This window comes from Mustelus asterias, unplaced genomic scaffold (genome assembly GCF_964213995.1).
Source record: "Mustelus asterias unplaced genomic scaffold, sMusAst1.hap1.1 HAP1_SCAFFOLD_182, whole genome shotgun sequence".
In the NCBI taxonomy this organism is placed as follows: Eukaryota; Metazoa; Chordata; class Chondrichthyes; order Carcharhiniformes; family Triakidae; genus Mustelus; species Mustelus asterias.
The window spans coordinates 193,639-199,942 of NW_027590181.1; the positions used below are offsets into that span (position 1 = coordinate 193,639).

Consider the following 6,304-nt stretch of genomic DNA (forward strand, 5'->3'; position numbering starts at 1 on the left):
CGTCTTTGGGAGGAAACCGTTGTACCTGGAGGAAACCCACGCAGACACGGGGAGAATGTGCAAATTCCACACAGACAGTGACACGAGCCGAGAATCGAAACCAGGTCCTTGGAGCTGTGAGGCAGCAGTGCTAACCACTGTGCCACCGTGCCGCCCTCTATTCCTTGCATCTTCATGTACTTATCTAAAAACCCCTTAAACAACCCTATCATATCTGCCTGCACCACCACCCCTGGCAGACACTTACCACTCTCTGTGTAAAATAACTTGCTCCCTCACACTTCCTTTGAACTTCCCCCTCTCATCTTAAGTGCATGCCCCCCAGTATTAGACATTTCGACTCTGGAAAAAATATTCTGACTGTCTGAGGGTAGAGGCGGCTGAGGGACTTCACTGGTGCATTCTGGGAGAAGTCGGACCAGCAACATTTACCAAGAAGTGGGAAGCGAAAGATCTGGGTGTCAAGGAGTGGGGCAGAGTTTGTAAGGAGCATCCAGGAGGGCTTCCTGAAACAGTATGTAGATAGTCCAACTGGGAAAGGGGCCATACTGGACCTGGTATTGGGGAATGAGCCCGGCCAGGTGGTCAATGTTTCAGTAGGGGAGCAGTTCGGGAACAGTGACCACAATTCAGTACGTTTTAAGGTACTGATGGATAAAGATAAGTGTCGTCCTGAAGTTAAGGTGCTAAATTGGGGGAAGGCTAATTACAACAATATTAGACAGGAACTGAAGAATGTAGATTGGGGGCAGATGTTTGAGGGAAAATCAACATCTAGCATGTGGAAGGCTTTCAAGTGTAAGTTGATAGGGATTCGGGACCGGCACATTCCTGTAAGGATGAAGGATAAGTATGGCAAGTTTTGGGAACCTTGGATAATGAGAGATATTGTGAGCCTAGTCACAGAGAAAAAGGAAGCATTCATCAAAGCTAGGAGGCTGGGAACGCACGAAGCAAGTGTGGAATACAAGGAAAGTAGAAAGAAACTTAAGCAAGGTGTAAGAAGAGCTAAAAGGGGCCATGAAAAAGCATTGGCCAGCCGGATTAAGGAAAATCCCAAGGCTTTTTACACATATATAAAGAGCAAGAGGGTAACCAGGGAGAGGGTTGGCCCACTCAAGGACAAGGGAGGGAATCTATGCGTGGAGCCAGAGGAAATGGGCGAGGTATTAAATGAGTACTTTGCGTCAGTATTCACCAAAGAGAAGGACTTGATGGATGATGAGTCTGGGAAAGGATGTGTAGATAGTTTGAGTCATGTTAAGATCAAAAAGGAGGAGGTATTGGGGTTCTTGAGAAACATCAAGGTAGACAAGTCTCCAGGGCCTGATGGGATATGCCCCAGAATACTGAGAGAGGCAAGAGAGGAAATTGCTGGGGCCTTGAGAGAAATATTTGTATCCTCACTGGCTACAGGGGAGGTCCCGGAGGACTGGAGAATAGCCAATGTTGTTCCTTTGTTTAAGAAGGGTAGCAAGAATAATCCAGGTAATTACAGGCCGGTGAGCCTTACATCAGTGGTAGGGAAATTATTGGAGAGGATTCTTCGAGACAGGATTTATTCCCACTTGGAAATAAGTGGATGTATTAGTGAGAGGCAACATGGTTTTGTGAAGGGGAGGTCGTGTCTCACTAACTTGATCAAGTTTTTCGAGGAAGTGACGAAGATGATTGATGAGGGTAGGGCAGTGGATGTTGCCTACATGGACTTCAGTAAGGCCTTTGACAGGGTCCCTCATGGCAGACTGATGCAGAAGGTGAAGTCGCATGGGACTAGAGGTGAGCTGGCAAGGTGGATACAAAACTGGCTCGGTCAAAGAAGACAGTGGAAGGGTGCATTTCTGAATGGAGGGCTGTGACAAGTGGTGTTCCTCAGGGATCAGTGCTGGGACCTTTGCTGTTTGTAATATATATCAATGATTTGGAGGAAAATGTAACTGGTTTGATTAGTAAGTTTGCGGACGACACAAAGGTTGGTGGATTTGCGGATAACGATGAGGACGATCAGAGGATACAGCACGATATAGATCAGTTGGAGACTTGGGCGGAGAGATGGCAGATGGAGTTTAATCCAGACAAATGTGAGGCAATGCATTTTGGAAGGTCTAATACAGATAGGAAATATACAGTGAATGGCAGAACCATTAGGAGTATTGATAGGCAAAGGGATCTGGGTGTACAGGTACACAGGTCACTGAAAGTGGCAACGCAGGTGGAGAAGGTAGTCAAGAAGGTATACGGCATGCTTGCCTTCATCGGCCGGGGTATTGAGTTGAAAAATTGGCAAGTCATATTGACGCTTTATAGAACCTTAGTGAGGCCGCACTTGGAATATAGTGTTCAATTCTGGTCGCCACACTACCAGAAGGATATGGAGGCTTTGGAGAGGGTACAGAAAAGATTGACCAGGATGTTGCCTGGTATGGAGGGCATTAGCTATGGGAGAGGTTGGAGAAACTTGGTTTGTTCTCACTGGAGCGACGGAGGTTGAGGGGAGATCTGATAGAAGTCTACAAGATTATGAGAGACATGGACAGAGTGGATAGTCAGAAGCTTTTCCCAGGGTGGAAGAGTCAATTACTAGGGGGCATAGGTTTAAGGTGCGAGGGGCAAGTTTTAAAAGAGATTTACGAGGCAGATGTTTTACACAGAGAGTGGTGGGTTCCTGGAACTCGTTGCCGGGGGAGGTAGTGGAAGCGGATACGGTAGTGACTTTTAAGGGGCGTCGTGACAGGTACATGAATGAGATGGGAATGAAGGGATATGGTCCCCGGAAGCGTAGGGGGTTTCAGCTAAGTCAGGCAGCATGGTCGGTGCAGGCTTGGAGGGCCAAAGGGCCTGTTCCTGTGCTGTAATTTTCTTTGTTCTTTTGTTCTTTGTCAACCCTTTCTATGCCTCCCACGATTTTATAGACTACTATCAGGTCTCTCCTCAGCCTCCGCCACTCCAGAGGAAACAACTCTAGTTTGTCCAGCCTCGCCTTATAGCTCTGACTTCCTAATCTAGGCAGCATCCTGGTAAACCTCTTCTGCACCCTCTGAATTTGGTGATGGCGCCCAACAGAGTCAGGCAGCACGCAGGCAATCCTAGTGAAGGCTGACGTACGGGATGTTGGTTGGTGTCTATGAGACGCTGGCCCAGTAATGGAGCCTTTACATTCAGGAAAGGGGAGAGAGGTTTAAATCTGTGGAGAGAAACCTTATTCAAAAGCCACAGGGGATGAATTAGAGAGAGGGAAGAAGATCGCGATTATTGGATGGTGAACTAATGAAAATAATAATGGGAAGAGCAGTTAACACAGCCAGAATGCGATTGCAAATTACACTGTTTGTCTTGGAAATAAAGCCCTCATCTTTGAACCTTAGATAACAGGACTCTTTAAATTTATGGAGAGCAGTGAACTGAGTGGACACGGACACATCTGTAGAATAAATGGAAGCAGAGGACCGGAGAGAGCTGTTCATGGTGAGCTGAGCCGATGAAGCATTACTTGGCTTTGCTCCTGATGTTTGGCTTGCATAACATAGCTGAAATTTTACGACACACTGGGTACTTCACTTTTGTATTTCGCTGTTGGTGGCCGAGTTATTAAAGCAACTAATTACGCTGAGGGTAAATTCACTGATGAAAATTGCATTTGAAAAATGCTATTGAAAAATGTGCTGAATTATTTTGATTTTGATTTTAATAGAAAGTTTTGCGCACGTTTTGCCGCGCAAGGTGTGGCAGCGTGGCTCCTTTAAGGGGCGATCCTTCGCGGGCCACCTGGAGCCAATGAAGTGCAAGCTTGTGAACTTGGACCAATTGGGATCAAGGACAAGCATTCCCATTGGCTTCAGTTGGAGTTGGGGTGATGTTGGAAGTAGATCTGAATGGTTGTGTTGTTGAATCGCTTCTCGGCCTTTTGGCTAAGATCAAGTGTAGTATGGAGAGGATGCTGCACTTGGTTGAGGTCATTAGGTTACATTGAAGCTTCAGATGTTTCACATGAAGCAATTTTTAAAAGCGGCATCTCGGCCTTTTGGCTAAGATGCAAATGAGCCCAAGTCTTGGAGGAGGAACCACCCCCTTCTCCAATCAGCCTGGCTCATGTCGATCGGGCCCAGGACAGGGTGGTTTGGTCGCTTGCCCTGTCTTGTCAGCCTGGATCGGAAATGTCTCAACTTGTTGAGACTCTGAATTGGATTTGATTTGATTGAATTGGAAAAGTATAAAAACCCTTCATTGTATATAGTTCTCCTCATCAATATATCCTTTAGTCATTTGTCACATTGGGTCACAGCAAGTTATTACACAAGGGGTTTTACAGATAGTGAACAACTCTCCAAATACTTTTCTCAATGGTCTATGTTTGAGGAAAGTGTTGTGTATGATACATAATCAGTTCCTTTGATTTGATTTGATTTATTATTGTCACATCATAGAATCCTACAGTACAGAAGGAGGCTATTTGGCCCATCGAGTCTGCACCGACCACAATCCCACCCAGTCCCTATCTCCATAGCCCCATGCATTTGCCCTAGCTAGTCATCCTGACACTAAGGGGCAATTTAGCATGGCCAATCCACCTAACCCGCACACCTTTGGACCGTGGGAGGAAACCGGAGCACCTGGAGGAAACCCACGCAGACACGAGGAGAATATGCAAAGTCCACACAGACAATGACTCAAGCCCAGAATCAAACGCGGGTCCCTGGTGTTGTGAGGCAGCAGTGCTAACCGCTGTGCCACCGTGCTGCCTATGTACTAATACATGTATTAGTATACAGTGAAAAGTAGTGTTTCTTGCATGCTATATAGACAAAGCATACCATTTATAGAGAATTAAAGGAGAGAATGCAGTAAGTAGTGTTGCAGTCATAGCTCGGGTGTAGAGAAAAATCAACTTTGTGTGGGGTAGGTCCATTCAAAAGTCTGATGGCAGAAGGGAAGAAGCTGTTCTTGAGTTAGTTGGTCCATGACCTCAGACTTTTGTATCTTTTCCCTGACGGAAAAAGGTGGAGGAGAGAATGTCCGGGGTGCGTGGGGTCCTTAATTATGCTGGCCGCTTTGCCGAGGCAGCAGGAAGTGTAGACAGAGTCAATGGATGGGAGGCTGGTTTGCGTGATGGATTGGGCTACATTCACAACCTTTTGTAGTTCCTTGCGGTCTTGGGCAGAGCAGGAGCCATACCAAACTGTGACACAACCGGAAAGAATACTTTCTACTATTCCTGCCATTACCAATTGACAACTAAAAAAGATGATAAGGTACATTTCATATCCTGCCATCCAATTTTTGTTTTGTCATAAAATGGGGAGATGAACAACCTTCTTATCATTTTATAATCTAGTGCTTCCAGAGTTTAAAAAAAGCTTGGCTTGTGGGTGTCAGCTTGACTCTGTTGGTAGCACTCCCACCTCAGCCAGAGGGTTGAGGGCTTAAGAGTCATTGCAGACCTTGATCCTGTACAGCACGATCTTCGAAACAATAAGGGATACTCTTTTATTGGGAGCAGAAGATCCACGCTCTAAGAGTGCATGTAATATGGAGGGTTAGCTGTATGCATTTGTGGAGGGAAAGACTTGTACTTGTATAGCTTCACAACCTGAGGACACCCCAAAGTGCTTTACAGCCCAATGATATATAGTCACTGTTGTTATGTAGGACGCATTACATGGCACCCAATTGGCACACAGCAAACTCCCACAAGCACCGATGTGATTTTTAAAATTATCCATCCATGGGACATGGGCGTCGCTGGCTGGGCAGCATTTATTGCCCATCTCATATTGCCCGAGGGCAGTTGACAGTCAACCACATTGCTGTGGATCTGGAGTCACATGTAGGTCAGACCAAGTAAGGGTGGCAGATTTCCTTCCCTAAAGTGAACAAGATGGGTTTTTCTGACAATGCTTTCATGGTCACCAGCAGATTCTTAATTCCAGATTTTTAAAAATTGAATTCAAATTCCACCAACTGGTATGGCGGGATTCGAACCCGGGTCCCTAGAACATTAGCTGAGCTTCTCAATTAATTGTCCAGTGCCATCACCTCCCCAGAAAATAGCCAGAGAATCAGATGTTAGTTGAGAGAGAAATCTTGGCCGAGATGGCCTCTGTTGCAGTTCTTCCAAATAGGATCTTTTTCCAACTACCTGAGGGAGCAGAGGGGACCTCAGTTTAACATCTCAAAAGACGGTGTTAAGCTTTTGTGTCAGTGGGGTGAAACTTGAAACTTGAAACCATAGCCTTCTGAATAGGAAGCAAGAGAACAAACCACCAAGCCACGACTGACACCTTGATTGCCATTGCGTTGTTCAGAA

The 6,304-nt window shown here is 46.0% G+C and overlaps 1 pseudogene; it reads left to right on the top strand.

Moving 5' to 3' along the window:
• Positions 1–3,888: 3,888 nt before the first annotated feature.
• On the top strand, positions 3,889–4,051 carry LOC144485277 (U2 spliceosomal RNA; annotated as a pseudogene).
• Positions 4,052–6,304: the final 2,253 nt, after the last annotated feature.